The sequence below is a fragment of the Mustelus asterias genome, chromosome 16 (genome assembly GCF_964213995.1).
Source record: "Mustelus asterias chromosome 16, sMusAst1.hap1.1, whole genome shotgun sequence".
Taxonomy (NCBI): Eukaryota; Metazoa; Chordata; class Chondrichthyes; order Carcharhiniformes; family Triakidae; genus Mustelus; species Mustelus asterias.
The window spans coordinates 99,474,781-99,493,267 of NC_135816.1; the positions used below are offsets into that span (position 1 = coordinate 99,474,781).

The 18,487-nt window shown below is 51.8% G+C and overlaps 6 non-coding genes across 6 annotated transcripts; 5 read left to right on the plus strand and 1 right to left on the minus strand.

Annotated features, from left to right (window-relative positions):
- The first annotated feature begins 853 nt into the window (after window positions 1-853).
- On the plus strand, window positions 854-926 carry trnav-uac (transfer RNA valine (anticodon UAC)). Its single transcript has one exon. It is a non-coding gene; the product is annotated as a tRNA-Val (tRNA).
- Window positions 927-9,021: 8,095 nt separating this feature from the next.
- On the plus strand, window positions 9,022-9,094 carry trnav-cac (transfer RNA valine (anticodon CAC)). The gene has a single exon. It is a non-coding gene; the product is annotated as a tRNA-Val (tRNA).
- A 2,226-nt stretch (window positions 9,095-11,320) lies between these two features.
- trnav-uac (transfer RNA valine (anticodon UAC)) lies at window positions 11,321-11,393 on the minus strand. The gene has a single exon. It is a non-coding gene; the product is annotated as a tRNA-Val (tRNA).
- A 1,081-nt stretch (window positions 11,394-12,474) lies between these two features.
- Window positions 12,475-12,548, plus strand: trnat-agu (transfer RNA threonine (anticodon AGU)). The gene has a single exon. It is a non-coding gene; the product is annotated as a tRNA-Thr (tRNA).
- Window positions 12,549-14,049: 1,501 nt separating this feature from the next.
- Window positions 14,050-14,123, plus strand: trnak-uuu (transfer RNA lysine (anticodon UUU)). The gene has a single exon. It is a non-coding gene; the product is annotated as a tRNA-Lys (tRNA).
- Window positions 14,124-17,812: 3,689 nt separating this feature from the next.
- On the plus strand, window positions 17,813-17,885 carry trnav-uac (transfer RNA valine (anticodon UAC)). The gene has a single exon. It is a non-coding gene; the product is annotated as a tRNA-Val (tRNA).
- Window positions 17,886-18,487: the final 602 nt, after the last annotated feature.

Consider the following 18,487-nt stretch of genomic DNA (forward strand, 5'->3'; position numbering starts at 1 on the left):
TAACAAATTCCTCACACGCGATTGACAATTCCAAGAGTCGCCGGCAGCAACATTCATCCATTTTAATAGGTGCTTGATGGCCGGCGCAGACAAAATGGGCCTCTGGGCTTCTTTTCCTGCTGTCAAACTGTATGACGGTAACATTGCGGGTTCTCAGAGTTGCCAAATGCAACATGCACAAAGGCATCGCTGAGATTTGAACTCAGGATGTCCTGTTTACGAGACAGGCGCTTTAACCAACTAAACCACGGCACGAACAGAAATAGCCAACCAATGTTATAATTTGTTATAAAGTTAAAAGCAAAATCCTGTGGATGCTGCAACCTGAAACCATCTGGTCCTTCGAGCCTGCTTCACTATTTACTAAGGCCATGGCTGATCCCTTTCTGTTGGCTTCCACATTCTCCATATTCCCCTCCCCCTCCCCGATAATCTTTAATTCTCTCACTCAACAAATATCTAACTCCCTCCGTCAGGAGAATATTCAGTGACCCCGTCCTCCAGCACCTTCTGAGGCAGAGTTTAAAAGTGGCACAAGCCTCTGAGAGAAAACAAATCTAATCATCTCTTGTCCTAAAAGGGCGACCTCCTAATGTTCAAACGGCGCCCCCTTGTTTTGGCCTCACCCACAAGAGGAAACATCTTTTCCACCTCCACCTTCCCAAGACTGTTCAGCATCTGAGAAACTTTAATCCAGTCACCCCTTCACTTTCCTAAACTCCAGCTGAAAGAAGCCCAGTCTGTCCAATCCAACCTCATGAGAAAACCCGCTCATTCCAGGTAGCAATCCAGTAACCACCCACCGCACCCCCACCCTGAACTGCCTCCAGCTCATTTACATTCTCAGTCCTGTGGTTCCATAGTGTAGTGGTTATCACGTCTGCCTTACACGCAGAAGGTCCTGGGTTCGAAGCCCAGTGGAGCCAGTGGTATTTTGTTCCTATTCCCAGAGAGCAGTGGAACTGCCTTGAACTCGCCGCTCTTTCACAGTGACTTGTCCTTTGAATGGTCGGATGCTAACAAGTGCAGAGGACCCGAGAGACTTGGGGTTCATGTCCACAGATCCCTGAAGGCAGCAGGACAGGGAGATAAGGTGGTTAACTAGGCTAATGGGAGACTTGTCTTTGGAGCCGAGGCGCAGAATATCAGAGCAGAGAGACTATGATGTGTCGAAAGATAGAAAAGAAAGGGGTTTCTATCAGATTGGCAGATTCTGCTCGGGTTTTTGTTTCATCAACTTCGATGTAGAATTCACTTTCTCAATGGGGAGTGTGGTGAACCATAGATGGTTATCACTATGGGTACTGAACCATAGATGGTCATCACTATGGGTACTGAACCATAGATGGTTACCACTATGGGTACTTGTGCGTATGTTACTCTTGTTACTGTTGGGGTTAGGGTTGGGGTGTTCCACCTGTTGGTATTGTTCTGTGGCACACTCCGGTTGGCTCCGCCTTCCTGTAGGAGTATAAAGTTCACTGCACTTCCTAGTGACCCTTTCGTCTGGGATTGTATTGTTAAGCAGTATGCTCTATTCTTGTTGCGAATAAAAGCCTTTATTCCCGGGTACGATCCAGCCTCCCAAGTGGATTAATCGCGCATCAATTTTATTCGTAACAAATTTTGTTCTGGAAAAAAAAATGGAGCAGATGCTGAAACCCGATCGGCTAACCTTGGATCCGCGTGCCGCTGGAGCGTCGAACACTTTTGACCATTGGTTGAAGTGTTTCCAGGATTACATCGACGCCTCAACAGCAGTCCAAACCGACGCCGACAGATTGCGGGTCCTCCACGCAAGGGTAAGCGACACTGTGTGTGCAACAATCCGTGATTCCCAAGATTACAAAGAGGCCATCGAATTACTCAAGAAGCTGTACAATAAACCGCTGAATGAAATTCATGCTCGTCACATATTAGCCACTCGATGGCGGCAGCCCGGTGAAACGACGGGACAGAACCTGCGCGAACTTCAGCAGCTAGCCAGAGCCTGCAAGTGCAAGCCAGTATCGGCTACTCAATATACTAACGATCTGATCCGAGATGCGTTCATGGCGGGAATCGGCTCATCCTATATTCACCTGCGGCTGCTAGAGCAAGGTAACTTGGACCTGGCTAAGACGGTAGAATTGGCTGATGTGATGGAAACGGCCTCCAGAAGTCTTGAAACCTATCCCACCGACCACGTGGGAACATCGTGGCAAGTACAGCCACCGACTCAACTGTACCCGGCGGCTCCGAGGAACTGCACGATCGTGCTTTCAACCTCGGACCTGATGGTGGCGGCAGCTCCAGGTGGCCCACGGTGCTATTTCTGTGGATTGGCGAAGCACCCTCGTCAGAGATGTTCGGCCAGGACGGTGTTTTGCTCCGCCTGTGGGAAGAAAGGGCACTATGCAAAAGTGTGCCGAGCAAAGCCCCCTTCCAAGCCCAGCAGTGCTGCGTGTGACTCCCCAGGATCCATCTCCTCGTCTCCAGCTTCGTCGATGTCTTCAACCACGGGCGCCGCCATTCCTGATGACGACGACGCAAGACACGTGCGACCTGCGGGTGCCGCCACTTTCAATGCCAGCGACCACGTGCGATCCATGGGCGCAGCCATTTTGGTCGACACCGGCTGCAGAAGACCAGCAGGGGTCCTCGTCGTCAACTATCTCAGCTGCCTGCAGTTACAATCGGGATCCAACAGTGGCGTCAATCATCCTGGACCAGGCCAAGCCTCATAGACTCGACAAGTCCATGGTGGACATAGAGGTAAACGGACGCCTGACCCATTGCCTGTTTGACAGCGGGAGCACGGAGAGTTTCATCCATCCGGATACAGTGAAACGGTGCGCTCTCCGCGTGCAAACTGTCAGGCAGACAATCTCCATGGCGTCGAGGTCCCGATCTGTTATCGTTCTTGAGAGCTGCGTGGTAACTTTAACGGTGCGGGGCACAGTTTATGAGAACTTCAGGCTCCTCGTGTTACCGCACCTTTGTGCTCCGGTACTCCTGGGGCTAGACTTTATGGTCCACCTGAAGAGTGTGACCCTGCAGTACGATGGGCCACTCCCTCCACTTTCAGTGGGAGAACAGGAGCCTCCAAATTGCCCAGCGCGCTCCACGTGCAATCTCTCGACACTCAAAATTACCCCGCCTTCCTTATTTGAAAATCTCATGCCAGGCTGCAAGCCCATCGCGACTAAGAGCAGGCGTTACAGCGCTGAGGATCGGATCTTTATTCGATCTGAGGTTCAGCGGCTCCTCAGGGAAGGGGTCATTCAACCTAGCACTAGCCCATGGAGAGCACAAGTCGTGGTGGTTAAGACTGGAGACAAGCCCCGGATGGTCATAGACTATAGTCAGACCATTATTAGGTACACGCAGCTGGACGCGTACCCTCTCCCGCGCATATCTGACATGGTCAACCAGATTGCGCAGTACCGGGTGTTCTCCACCATTGACTTGAAGTCAACCTACCACCAGCTCCCCATTCGCCCAGAGGACCGCAAATACACGGCCTTTGAGGCGGATGGCCGTCTCTACCACTTCTTAAGGGTCCCTTTCGGCGTCACTAATGGGGTCTCGGTCTTCCAGCGTGAGATGGACCGAATGGTGGACCAAAACGGGCTACGGGCTACCTTCCCATACCTGGACAATGTCACTATCTGCGGCCATGACCAGCAGGACCATGACGCCAACCTCCTGAAGTTTTTACGCACTGCGTCTTGCCTGAACCTGACCTATAACAGGGAGAAGTGCGTATTCAGCAAGCACCGCCTAGCAATCCTCGGATACGTGGTGGAAAACGGGGTCATCGGCCCCGATCCAGACCGCATGCGTCCCCTCCTTGAACTTCCCCTACCCACTAGCATCAAAGCACTGAGAAGATGCTTAGGCTTCTTCTCGTAGTATGCACAGTGGGTTCTCAATTACGCGGACAAAGCCCGTCCGCTCATAAAGTCTACCTCCCTTCCACTGGCAGCAGAGGCTCGCCTAGCCTTTGAAGGGATAAAAGCTGACATCGCGAAAGCCACGATGCACGCTGTCGATGAGTCCATCCCCTTCCAGGTGGAGAGTGATGCATCTGATTTCGCCCTGGCCGCCACACTTAACCAGGCGGGCAGGCCCGTTGCCTTTTTCTCTCGCACCCTCCAAGGCCCTAAAATTCAGCACTCCTCTGTGGAAAAAGAGGCTCAGGCCATTGTGGAGGCCGTACGGCATTGGCGCCATTATTTGGCGGGAAAACGATTTACCCTGCTCACGGACCAGCGGTCCGTGGCCTTCATGTTCAACAACACGTTAAGGGGAAAAATTAAGAATGATAAAATCTTGAGGTGGAGAATCGAACTCTCCACCTACAACTATGATATCATGTACCGTCCGGGGAAGCTCAATGAGCCCTCAGATGCCCTGTCACGTGGAACATGTGCCAGTGTGCAGGAGGACCGGCTACAGGCCCTCCACAATGGTCTCTGCCATCCGGGGATCACTCGGATCTTCCATTTTGTAAAGGCCCGGAATCTGCCCTACTCCAGAGAGGATGTCAGGTCGATAACTCGAAGCTGCCAGGTATGTGCAGAGTGCAAGCCGCACTTCTACCGGCCTGACAGGGCACACCTCATTAAGGCCACTTGCCCTTTTGAACGACTGAGTGTTGATTTCAAGGGCCCCCTTCCTTCGACAGATCGGAATGTGTATTTCCTCAACGTGGTTGACGAGTACTCCCGATTTCCTTTTGCCATCCCCTGTTCTGACATGTCCGCTGCCACGGTCATCAAAGCCCTGCGGAGTCTTTTTACCCTGTTCGGCTACCCCAGTTATATCCACAGTGATAGGGGTTCGTCGTTTATGAGCGACGACTTGAGGCAATACCTGCTCTCTAAAGGAATTGCCTCAAGTAGGACTATGAGTTACAACCCCAGGGGTAACGGGCAGGTCGAAAGAGAAAATGCTACAGTCTGGAAGGCTGTCTTACTGGCATTAAGGTCTAGGGGTCTTCCAGTCTCCCGTTGGCAAGAGGTACTTTTTGATGCGCTCCATTCAATCCGGTCCCTCCTGTGTACGGCAACCAATGCTACCCCACATGAGCGGATGTTTATCTTCCCTAGGAAGTCTTCCTCTGGGACCTCACTGCCGTCTTGGTTGACGTACTCAGGACCTACCCTCCTGCGGCGGCATGTTCGGGCCCACAAGTCTGACCCTTTAGTTGAACAGGTCCATCTCCTCCACGCCAACCCTCAATATGCCTATGTGGCATATCCTGACGGGCGAGAGGACACGGTCTCTATCAGAGATCTGGCGCCTGCAGGGGACCTGGAAACCCCCGTCACTCCCGCACCCCTGGTTAGGGTTCCTTTGCCCATTCTCTCCCCTCCTGACACGGCACGGGCAGCATCGGGACCTCAACTTAATCTTCTTACTCCCGTGTACAGCTTGCCTGAGTCCAGGAGATTGTCGCCACCTCGAGGTCCACCGGTGCGTGAGGAACTGGAGGAGTCACTGGACACCCCCTTGGAGAGAGGGACACCACGGTCACCAGAACCGGCACTGCCGCCAGTGCTGCGGAGGTCGCAGAGACGGTGCGGACCTCCGGTACGACTGAACTTGTGAATATATGGACAGTTTGTATTGTTTTTTTACCCCACCGGCCTTTGTTTTTAAAGGAGGGGTGAATGTGGTGAACCATAGATGGTTACCACTATGGGTACTGAACCATAGATGGTTACCACTATGGGTACTGAACCATAGATGGTTAGCACTATGGGTACTGAACCATAGATGGTTACCACTATGGGTACTTGTACATATGTTACTCTTGTTACTGTTGGGGTTAGGGTTGGGGTGTTCCACCTGTTGGTATTGTTCTGTGGTACACTCCGGTTGGCTCTGCCTTCCTATAGGAGTATAAAGGTCACTGCACTTCCTAGTGACCCTTTAGTCTGGGATTGTATTGTTAAGCAGTATGCTCTATTCTTGTTGCGCATAAAAGCCTTTATTCCCGGGTACGATCCAGCCTCCCGAGTGGATTAATCGCGCATCAGGGAGTAAGCTGTTAGTAATTGTAATGAGGTGTTTTAAATACTTTGTAGTTTTAAAGGTACATATAATACCTTTAGTTCGTCCATACCTATAAATATATATCTTCTGTACATTTTGAGAAATTAAACAAAGAAACTTTGATGCACAGTTACAGAGTGTCCCTTTGATACTAAACACATGTTCGATACAATCCTTTAAAGCGCCCAACTGTTGGAATCACAGGGCCATAAAGGAGGCTTCATTGCCTCACCCGACACCTTATCAGAAACAACTGATACAGGAGTGAGTTTTAATGAAGCTGCTTCACAGTTTCCAATCAAAACAGAGTCAGAAAGATATTAATGTCTCAGCGAACGGAAGAGTTATGGTCGGGGACTTGGGAACTGACAAGAATTAATGGTGACAATGATGATCGCCCTTGAAACTGTCGGTTGTGATAAAAAGCTCAGTCATTGGATTGATAAGCATTATACAGCTCTCCTCCCTCCCCTCCCCTCCCCCCCCTCCCTCCCTCCCCTCCCACCCCCCTCCCTCCCACCTCCCTCCCTCCCCCCTCCCTCCATCCCCTTCCTCCCTCCCCTCCCTCCCACCTTCCTCCCACCTCCCTCCCACTCCCCTCCCCCTCCCACCCCCCCTACCCCCTCCCTCCCACCCCCCTCCCCACCCCCCTCCCACCCCCCTCCCCCCTCCCACCTCCTACCCCCTCCCTCCCCCCTCCCACCCCCCCCCTCCCTCCACCCCCCTCGCCCCTCCCACCTCCCTCCCCCCTCCCTCCCACCTCCCTCCCACCCCCTCCCACCCCGTCCCCCCCTCCCTCCCACCCCCCTCCCCCCTCCCTCCCACCCCCGTCCCCCCTCCCTCCCAGCCGCCCTCCCCCCTCCCTCCCACCCCCCTCCCCCTCCCCTTCCCACCCCCCTCCCACCCCCCTCCCACCCGCCCTCCCCCCTCCCTCCCACCCCCCTCCCCCCTCCCCCTTCCCACCCCCCTCCCACCCCCCTCCCCCCTCCCTCCCAACCCCGCTCCCCCCCCTCCCTCCCAACCCCGCTCCCCCTCCCTCCCACCCCCTCCCCCCTCCCTCCCACCCCCCTCCCTCCCCCACTCCCCCTCCCCCCTCCCTCCCACCCCCCTCCCCCCTCCCTCCCTCCCATACCCCCTCCCTCCCTCCTTCACTCCACCACTCCCTCCCCCCTCTGCCCCCACTCCCTCCCCCCTTGTTCCCTCCCCCCCTCCCCTCCCCACCCTCCCCTCCCCTCCCTGCCCGCCCCTCCCTCCCCTCCCTCCCCTCCCCTCTCTCCCCTCCCACCCATGTGGCGCCGCCCCCCCTTGCCGCTCCCCCCTCCTCCTCCTCTCCCTCCCCTCCTCCCACTCCCCCTCCTCCCACTCCCCCTCCTCCCCCTCCTCCCCCTCCCCCTCTCCCTCCCCCCTCTTCCCCCCCTCCCCCTCCCCCCCTCCCCCTCCCCCTCCCCCTCCTCCTCCCCCTGCCCCTCCTCCTCCCCCTCCCCCTGCCCCTCCTCCTCCCCCTCCCCCTCCACCTCCCCCTCCTCCTCCCCCTCCCCCCTCCCCCTCCCCCTCTCCCCCCCTCCCCCTGCCCCTCCTCCTCCCCCTCCCCCTCCACCTCCCCCTCGCCCTCCACCTCCCCCCTCCCCCCTCCCCCCTCCCACTCCCCCCTCCCCCTCCCCCCCTCCCACTCCCCCCTCCCCCTCCCCCTCCCCCTCCTCCCCCCTCCCCCTCCCCCTCCCCCTCCTCCCCCTCCCCCTCCCCCTCCTCCCCCTCCTCCCCCTCCCCCTCCCCCTCCCCCTCCCCCTCCTCCCCCTCCCCCTCCCCCTCTCCCCGCTGCTGGGTGATGTTGTACAGAATGCAGCAACAATTAGAATGCGTGGGACAGGCAGAGGATGATACTGGAGGCTCCCCCCAGAGCGCTCCAAGCAGCGGAACCACATTCCCAGCAGGCCGATGCCCCGCTCTCCGATGGACCGGGAGGCTGCATGGGCCTCGTTGTAGCGGCTCTCTGCCTCGGTCTGGGGCCTCCGCACAGGCCTCATCAGCCATGACCTTAGCGGGTAACCTTTGTCACCCAGTAGCCGTCCCGGGAGCCTGGGCTGCTCTTCAAAGAGGCCGGGGATGTCCGACTGCCTGAGGACAAAGCTGTCATGGCCACTCCCTGAATGGGGAGCATCGAGCTGCCTGACCCTCATTAGATGGTCACATACGATCTGCACATTGAGGGAGTGGAACCCTTTCCTGTTGACAAATTGCTGTGGTTCTGTATGTGGGGCCCGCGAGGCGATGTGTGTCCCGTCCACTGCTCCCTGGACATTGGCAATTCCAGCAATGGCAGCGAAGCCTCGAGCCCGGGCCTCCTGCTGGGCACGGCCCACATCAAAGTTTATGTCCTGCCCGGCCCGGGCACACAGGGCACCTATGACCTGCCGCACACATCTGTGCACGGAGGCCTGGGAGATCCCAACGAGGTCACCACTGGGTGCCTGAAATGACCCCGATGGGAAAACATTCCGGGCAGCCGTCACCTTCCTGTCCACAGGGAACGGGTGGCCGCTTCTCCCCTGAGGTGCCAGGTGTGCCAACAACTCACAAAGGTGCCACACTGAGCTCTGGGAGAGCCGCAGCCGGCGACGGCGCATCTCCTCCGAGAGGGCCTGGAATGAATCCCGGAGCCTGGACCTACTTGCCCTCGGCACCCTCCGCCTTCTGTGCATCCTTTCGGGAGCTGCTCACCCACCTCCTGGCCCTCAGCGGCAGCCCCCTGCCCTACTTCCTGCGGCCATCTTTTCCACCTCCACCTTCCCAAGACCGTTCAGCATCTTAGAAACTTTAATCCAGTCACCCCTTCACTTTCCTAAACTCCAGCTGAAAGAAGCCCAGTCTGTCCAATCCAACCTCATGAGAAAACCCGCTCATTCCAGGCAGCAATCCAGTAACCACCCACCGCACCCCCACCCTGAACTGCCTCCAGCTCATTTACATCCACAGTCATGTGGCTCCATAGTGTAGTGGTTATCACGTCTGCCTCACACGCAGAAGGTCCTGGGTTCGAAGCCCAGTGGAGCCAGTGGTATTTTGTTCCTATTCCCAGAGAGCAGTGGAACTGCCTTGAACTCGCCGCTCTTTCACAGTGACTTGTCCTTTGAATGGTCGGATGCTAACAAGTGCAGAGGACCCGCGAGACTTGGGGTTCATGTCCACAGATCCCTGAAGGCAGCAGGACAGGGAGATAAGGTAGTTAACTCGGGTAATGGGTTACTTGTCTTTATAGCCGAGGCACAGAATATCAGAGCAGAGAGGCTGTGATGGAGCTGTATAAAATGTCTGAAGACCAAAGAATTGAACACTGACCCTTCAAATCTGGGGAACAGCTGCTCCTTATTCACTCTGTCCGTGCCCCTCATAATCTTGTACACCTCAATCAGGTCGCCCCTCAGTCTTCTCTGCTCCAATGAAAATAATCCAAGCTTCCACAATCTCTCTTCATAACTTAAATGCTCCGTCCCAGGCAGCATCCTGGGGAATCTCCTCTGCACCCTCTCCAGTCCAATCACATCCTTCCTAAAATGTGGTGACCAGAACTGCACACAGTGCTCCAGCTGTGGCCTCACCACAGTTCGATACAACTCCAACATGACTTCAACACAAACAGCTGACTTACTGTTGGACTCATTACAGGAACGAGAGAGGAAGGATCTAAAGTGGAGGATTTCATGAGGTTCTTGTTCTGCCAAATCGATGAAATGCTCAGCACGATTTGACTTTTGGACATTTAGAAAGTTACAACAAATAATCAGCTTGACGTCAAAGTGGATAATATCACACTTCCCCACCCCCATTAAAATCAACTCCCCCCTCAAAGTTTGTGCTCTAATTCACTGTGAAAGTCAGCTAGCTCAAGGCAGGAAAAAGATGTATTCCAAGGAGCCTGGAAAGCTCAGTCAATAGAATCTCAGGCTTTTAATCTGAGGGTCCAGGGTTCCAGTCCCTGTTTGGGTGTTGTTTTTCTTCCACCCTGAACACAATTGTTTGAGATGTGCTTCAAAATAGATTAACAGACGTCCTTTAACAAATTCCTCACACGCGATTGACAATTCCAAGAGTCGCCGGCAGCAACATTCATCCATTTTATTAGGTGCTTGATGGCCGGCGCAGACAAAATGGGCCTCTGGGCTTCTTTTCCTGCTGTCAAACTGTGTGACGGGAAAGTTGTGGCTTCTCAGAGTTGCAAAATGCAACATGCACAAAGGCACCGCTGAGATTCAAACTCAGGATCACCTGTTTACTAGACAGGGTCTTTAACCAACTAAACCACGGCACCAAAAGAAAAGTTGAACCAATGTTATAATTTATTACAAAATTAAAAGCAAAATCCTGTGGATGCTGCAACCTGAAACCATCTGGTCCTTCGAGCCTGCTTCACTATTTACTAAGGCCATGGCTGGTCCCTTTCTGTTGGCTTCCACATTCTCCATATTCCCCTCCCCCTCCCCGATAATCTTTAATTCTCTCACTCAACAAATATCTAACTCCCTCCGCCAGGAAAATATTCAGTGACCCCGTCCTCCAGCGATATGTAGAGGGACAGGTAGTATTGAGGAAGCAGGGGGGCTGCAGAAGGACTTGGACAGGTTAGGAGAGTGGGCAAAGAAGTGGCAGATGGAATACAATGTGGAAAAGTGTGAGGTTCTGCACTTTGGAAGGAGGAATGGAGGCACAGTCTATTTTCTAAATGGGGAAACGCTTCGGAAATCAGAGACACAAAGGGATTTGGGAGTCCTTGTTCAAGATTCTCTTAAGGTTAACATGCAGGTTCAGTCAGCAGTTAGGAAGGCAAATGCAATCTTAGCATTCATGTCGAGAGGGCTAGAATATAAGAGCAGGGATGTACTCGTGTAAGTTGATAGGGATTCAGGAGCGGCACATTCCTGTAAGGATGAAGGATAAGTCTGGCAAGATTTGGGAACCTTGGATAATGAGAGATATTGTGAGCCTAGTCAAAGAGAAAAAGCATTTGTCAAAGCTCGGAGGCTGGAAACACACGAAGCAAGTGTGGAATACAAGGAAAGGAGAAAGAAACTGAAGCAAGGAGTAAGGAGGCTAAAAAGGGTCACGAAAAAGCATTGGCCAGCAGGATTAAGAAAAATTCCAAAGCTGTTTATACATATATAAAGAACAAGAGGGGAGCCTCTGCACTTGTTCGCATCCGACCATTCAAAGGACAAGTCACTGTGAAAGAGCGGCGAGTTCAAGGCAGTTCCACTGCTCTCTGGGAATAGGGACAAAATACCACTGGCTCCACTGGGCTTTGAACCCAGGACCTCCTGCGTGTAAGGCAGACGTGATAACCACTACACTATGGAACCACATAGAGGATAGAGGAGGACAGCACAGTACAGGCCCTTCGGCCCTCGATGTTGTGCCGAGCCTTGTCCAAAACCAAGATCAAGCGATCCCACTCCCTATCATCCTGGTGTGCTCCATGTGCCTATCCAATAACCGCTTGAAAGTTCCTCAAGTGTCCGACTTCACTATCAGAGCAGGCAGTCCATTCAACATCCCGACCACTCTCTGAGTAAAGAACCTACCTCGGACATCCCTCCTATATCCCCCACCATGAATCTTATAGTTATGCCCCCTAGTAACAGCTACATTCACCCGAGGAAATAGTCTCTGAACGTCCACTCTATCTATCCCCTTTATCATCTTATAAACCTCTATTAAGTCGCCTCTCATCCTCCTCCGCTCGAAAGAGAAAAGCCCCAGCTCCCTCCATCTTTCCTCATAGGACATACCCTCCAAACCAGGCAGCATCCTGGTAAATCTCCTCTGCACTCTCTCCAATGCTTCCACATAACTGTGAATGTAAATGAGCTGGAGGCAGTTCAGGGTGGGGGTCGGTGGGTGGTTACTGGATTGCTCCCTGGAATGAGCGGGTTTTCTCATGAGGTTGGATTGGACAGACTGGGCTTCTTTCAGCTGGAGTTTAGGAAAGTGAAGGGGTGACTGGATTAAAGTTTCTAAGATGCTGAACGGTCTTGGGAAGGTGGAGGTGGAAAAGATGTTTCCTCTTGTGGGTGAGGCCAAAACAAGGGGGCGCTGTTTGAACATTAGGGGGCGCCCTTTTAGGACAAGAGATGATTAGATTTGTTTTCTCTCAGAGGCTTGTGCCACTTTTAAACTCTGCCTCAGAAGGTGCTGGAGGACGGGGTCACTGAATATTTTCCTGGTGGAGGGAGTTAGATATTTGTTGAGTGAGAGAATTAAAGATTATCGGGGAGGGGGAGGGGAATATGGAGAATGTGGAAGCCAACAGAAAGGGATCAGCCATGGCCTTAGTAAATAGTGAAGCAGGCTCGAAGGACCAGATGGTTTCAGGTTGCAGCATCCACAGGATTTTGCTTTTAATTTTATGACAAATTATAACATCGGTTCAACGTTTCTGTCGGTTCCGTGGCTTAGTTGGTTAAAGCACTTGTCTAGTAAACAGGAGATCCTGAGTTCAAATCTCAGCGGTGCCTTTGTGCATGTTGCATTTTGCAACTCTGAGAAGCCGTAACTTTCCCGTCACACAGTTCGACAGCAGGAAAAGAAGCCCAGAGGCTCATTTTAAATGACTATAAGACATAGGAGCAGAATTAGGCCACTCGGCCCATCGAGTCTGTTCCGCCATTCAATCATGGCTGATATTTTTCTCATCCCCATTCTCCTGCCTTTTCCCCATAATCCCTGATCCCCTTATTAATCAAGAACCTATCTACCTCTTTCTTGAAGACACTCAATGCCCCGGCCTCCACAGCCTTCTGCGGCAAAGAGTTCCACAGATTCACCACTCTCTGGCTGAAGAAATTCCTCCTCATCTCTGATTTAAAGGATCATCTCTTTAGCCTGAGGTTGTGCCCTCTGGTTCTAGTTTTTCCGACGAGTGGGAACATCCTCTCCATGTCCACTCTATCCAGGCCTCGCAGTATCCTGTAAGTTTCAATAAGATCCCCCCTCATCCTTCTAAACTGCAACGAGTACAGACCTAGAGTCCTCAACTGTTCCTCATACCACAAGCTCTTCATTCCAGGGATCATTCTTGTGAACCTCCTCTGGACCCTTTCCAAGGCCAGCACATCCTTCCTTAGATACGGGGCCCAAAACTGCTCACAATGCTCCAATGGGGTCTGTCCAGAGCCTTATACAGCCTCAGAAGTCCAAAGAATGATGAAAATTACAGCACAGGAACAGGCCCTTCGGCCCTCCAAGCCTGCACCGACCATGCTGCCCGACTGAACTAAAACCCCCTACCCTTCCAGGGACCATATCCCTCCATTCCCATCCTATTCAGGTATTTGTCAAGACGCCCTTAAAAGTCACTTTTGTATCTGCTTCCACTCCCTCCCCCGGCAGCGAGTTCCAGGCAACCACCACCCTCTGTGTAAAAACTCTGCCTCGTACATCTCCTTTAAACCTTGCCCCTCGCACCTTAAACCTATACCCAATAGTAATTGACTCTTCCACCCTGGGAAAAAGATTCTGACTATCCACTCTGTCCATGCCTCTCATAATCTTGTCAACTTCTATCAGGTCGCCCCCTCAGTCTACTCTGCTCCAACGAAAATAATCCAAGCCTACCCAACATCTCTTCGTAACTGAAATGTTCCATCCCAGGCAGCATCCTGGTGAATCTCCTCTGACCCTGAAAAGGCCAAGGACGGACATGTGGACAGGAGAGCAGGGTGGTGTGTTGAAGCAGCAAGCGACAGGAAGGTTAGGGTCCTGTGTGCGGACGGAGCGAAGGTGCTCAGCAAAGCGATCACCCAGTCTCCGTTTGGTCTCTCCGATGTAGAGTCGAGCGCATTGGGAGCAGCGAATGCAATAGACCAGATTGAAGGAGGAGCTCTTGCTGAATCTCAAAGTGGATAATATCACACTTCCCCACCCCCAGTAAAAAATCAACTCCCCTTCAATCTCATCTGCTCCCAGTCACAGTGAGAGAGCGGCTAGTTCAATGGAGGAGAAAGAAAGGCTGTTGGAATCGCGGATAGCTCAGTCGGTAGAACATCAGACTTTTAATCTGAGGGTCCAGGGTTCAAGTCCCTGTTTGGGTGTTGCTTTTCTTCCACCCTGAACACAATTGTTTGAGATGTGCTTCAAAATAGATTAACAGATGTCCTTTAACAAATTCCTCACACACGATTGACAATTCCAAGAGTCGCCGGCAGCAACATTCATCCATTTTAATAGGTGCTTGATGGCCGGCGCATCACAGAGACGTGGCTGCAAGGGGATCAGGGCTGGGATCGAAATATCCAAGGATATGTGTCCTATGGAAAGGACAGGCAGACGGGCAAAGGGGGCGGGGTTGCATTGTTAGTCAGGAATGAAGTTAAATCGATAGCAAGAAGCGATATCGGATCAGAAGGCACAGAATCTCTGTGGGTAGAGTGGGGGAATCACAAAGGTAAAAAGACCCTGATGGGAGTTATGTACAGACCCCCTCGCAGTCGTCAGGATGTGGGACAGAAAATAAATCAGGAGATAGAAAAGGCATCTAAAAAAGGCAATATTACAATAATCATGGGGGATTTCAATATGCAGGTGGAGTGGGAAAATCAGGTCGGGAGTGGATCCCAAGAACAGGAATTTGTGCAATGTCTAAGCGATGGTTTTTTGGAGCAGCTTGTGACAGAGTCTACTCGGGAACAGGCAATTCTGGATTTGGTGATGTGGAATGAGGCAGACTTGATTCGGGAACTGAAGGTGAAGGAACCCTGAGGGAGCAGTGACCACAATATGATAGAATTTACCCTGCAGTTTGAGAGGGAGAAGCTGGAATCAGATGTAACGGTATTACAATTAAATAAAGGTAACTACAAAGACATGAGGGAGGAGCTGGCCAGAGTTGATTGGAAAGGGAGCCTCGCAGGGAAGACAGTGGAACAGCAATGGCAGCAGTTTTTGGGGGTTATTCGGGAGGTAGAACAGAAATTCATCCCAAGGAGGAGGAAACATGCTGAGGGGAGGACGAGACATCCATGGCTGACGAGGGAAGTCAAGGACAGCATAAAAGCAAAAGAAGACAAAATGGCGAGGATTAGTGGGAAGCCGGAGGATTGGGAAGCCTTTAAAAGCGAGCAGAGGACAACTAAAAAAGCAATAAGGGGGGAGAAGGTGAAATATGAGTGTGAGCGAGCTAGTAATATAAAAGAAGATAGGAAGAGTTTTTTTCAATATATAAAAGGTAAGAGAGAGGCACAAATAGCCATTGGACCACTGGAAAATGAGGCTGGAGAAGTAATAATAGGAAACAAAGCAATGGCAGAGGAACTGAATAGTTACTTTGCATCAGTCTTCACGGTGGAAGACACCAGTGGGATGCCAGAGCTCCAGGAGAGTCAGGGGGCACAGGTGAGTGTAGTGGCCATCACTAAGGAGAAGGTTCTGGGGAAACTGAAAGGTCTGAAGGTGGATAAATCACCTGGACCGCATGGACTACACCCCAGGGTTCTAAAAGAGATAGCTGAGGAAATTGTGGAGGCATTGGTGGTGATCTTTCAGGAATCACTGGAGGCAGGGAGGGTCCCAGAGGACTGGAAAGTAGCTGATGTAACACCGCTGTTTAAGAAGGGAGGGAGGCAGCAGACGGGAAATTATAGGCCGGTTAGTCTGACTTCAGTCATTGGCAAGATTTTTGAGTCCATTATTAAAGATGAGATGGCGGAGTACTTGGAAGTGCATGATAAAATAGGACTGAGTCAGCACGGCTTCGTCAAGGGGAGGTCATGTCTGACAAATCTGTTAGAGTTCTTTGAGGAGGTAACAAGGAAGTTAGATAAAGGAGAACCAGTGGATGTGATTTATTTAGATTTCCAAAAGGCCTTTGACAAGGTGCCACATAGGAGACTGTTAAATAAGTTAAGAGCCCATGGTGTTAAGGGTACGATCCTGGCATGGATAGAGGATTGGCTGACTGGCAGAAGGCAGAGAGTGGGGATAAAGGGGTCTCTCTCAGGATGGCAGCCGGTGACTAGTGGTGTGCCTCAGGGGTCAGTGCTGGGACCACAACTTTTCACAATATACATTAACGATTTGGAGGAAGGAACTGAAGGCACTGTTGCTAAGTTTGCAGATGATACAAAGATATGTAGAGGGACAGGTAGTATTGAGGAAGCAGGGGGGCTGCAGAAGGACTTGGACAGGTTAGGAGAGTGGGCAAAGAAGTGGCAGATGGAATACAATGTGGAAAAGTGTGAGGTTCTGCACTTTGGAAGGAGGAATGGAGGCATAGACTATTTTCTAAATGGGGAAATGCTTCGGAAATCAGAAACACAAAGGGATTTGGGAGTCCTTGTTCACGATTCTCTTAAGGTTAACGTGCAGGTTCAGTCGGCAGTTAAGAAGGCAAATGTAATGTTCGCATTCATGTCAAGAGGGCTAGAATACAAGAGCAGGGATGTACTTCTGAGGCTGTATAAGGCTCTGGTCAGACCCCATTTGGAGTATTGTGAACAGTTTTGGGCCTGTATCTAAGGAAGGATGTGCTGGCCTTGGAAACGGTGCAGAGGAGGTTCACAAGAATGATCCCTGGAATGAAGAGTTTGTCGTATGAGGAACGATTGAGGATTCTGGGTCTGTACTCGTGAGAAGGATGAGGGGGATCATATTGAACCTTACAGGATACTGCGAGGCCTGGATAGAGTGGACATGGAGAGGATGTTCCCACTCGTCAGAAAAACTAGAACCAGAGGGCACAACCTCAGGCTAAAGGGGCGATGCTTTAAAACAGAGATGAGGAGGAATTTCTTCAGCCAGAGAGTGGGGAATCTGTGGAACTCTTTGCCACAGAAGGCTGTGGAGGCCGGGTCACTGAGTGTCTAAGACAGAGAGAGACAGGTTCTTGATTATTAAGGGGATCAGGTGTTATGGGGAAAAGGCAGGAGAATGGGGATGAGAAAAATATCAGCCATGATTGAATGGCGGAACAGACTCGATGGGCCGAGTGGCCTAATTCTGCTCCTATGTCTTATGGTCATTTAAAATGGGCCTCTGGGCTTCTTTTTCTGCTGTCGAACTGTGTGACGGGAAAGTTACGGCTTCTCAGAGTTGCAAAATGCAACATGCGCAAAGGCACCGCTGAGATTTGAACTCACGATCGCCGGTTTACTAGACAGGTGCTTTAACCCACTAAGCCACAGCACCTACAGGATAGTTGAATCAATGTTATAATTTGTTATAAAATTAAAAGCAGAATCCTGTGGATGCTGCAACCTGAAACCATCTGGTCCTTCGAGCCTGCTTCACTATTTACTAAGGCCATGGCTGATCCCTTTCTGTTGGCTTCCACATTCTCCATATTCCCCTCACTCTCCCCGATAATCTTTAATTCTCTCACTCAACAAATATCTAACTCCCTCCACCAGGAAAATATTCAGTGACCCCGTCCTCCAGCACCTTCTGAGGCAGAGTTTAAAAGTGGCACAAGCCTCTGAGAGAAAACAAATCTAATCATCTCTTGTCCTAAAAGGGCGACCTCCTAATGTTCAAACAGCGCCCCCTTGTTTTGGCCTCACCCACAAGAGGAAACATCTTTTCCACCTCCACCTTCCCAAGACCGTTCAGCATCTTAGAAACTTTAATCCAGTCACCCCTTCACTTTCCTAAACTCCAGCTGAAAGAAGCCCAGTCTGTCCAATCCAACCTCATGAGAAAACCCGCTCATTCCAGGTAGCAATCCAGTAACCACCCACCGCACCCCCACCCTGAACTGCCTCCAACTCATTTACATCCACAGTCATGTGGTTCCATAGTGTAGTGGTTATCACGTCTGCCTTACACGCAGAAAGTCCTGGGTTCGAAGCCCAGTGGAGCCAGTGGTGTTTTGTTCCTATACCCAGAGAGCAGTGGAACTGGCTTGAACTCGCCGCTCTTTCACAGTGACTTGTCCTTTGAATAGTCGGATGTGAACAAGTGCAGAGGACCCGAGAGACTTGGGTTCATGTCCAGATATGCCTGAAAGTGGAAAGATAGATAATAAGGTGGCTAACTAAGCTCAAGGGACACTTGTCTTTATAGCCAAGGCATAGAATATCAGAGCAGAGAGGCGATGATGGAACTGCATAACACGGCTGAAGACCAAAGAATTGAACACTGACCCTTCAAATCTGGGGAACAGCTGCTCCTTATCCACTCTGTCCGTGCCCCTCATAATCTTGTCCCCCTCAATCAGGTCGCCCCTCAGTCTTCTCTGCTCCAACAAAAATAATCCAAGCTTCCGCAACCTCTCTTCACGACTTCAATGCTCCGTCCCAGGCAGCATCCTGGGGAATCTCCTCTGCACCCTCTCCAGTGCAATCACATCCTTCCTAAAATGTGGTGACCAGAACTGCACACAGTGCTCCAGCTGTGGCCTCACCAAAGTTCTATACAACTCCAACATGACTTCAACACAAACAGTTGACTTACTGTTGGACTC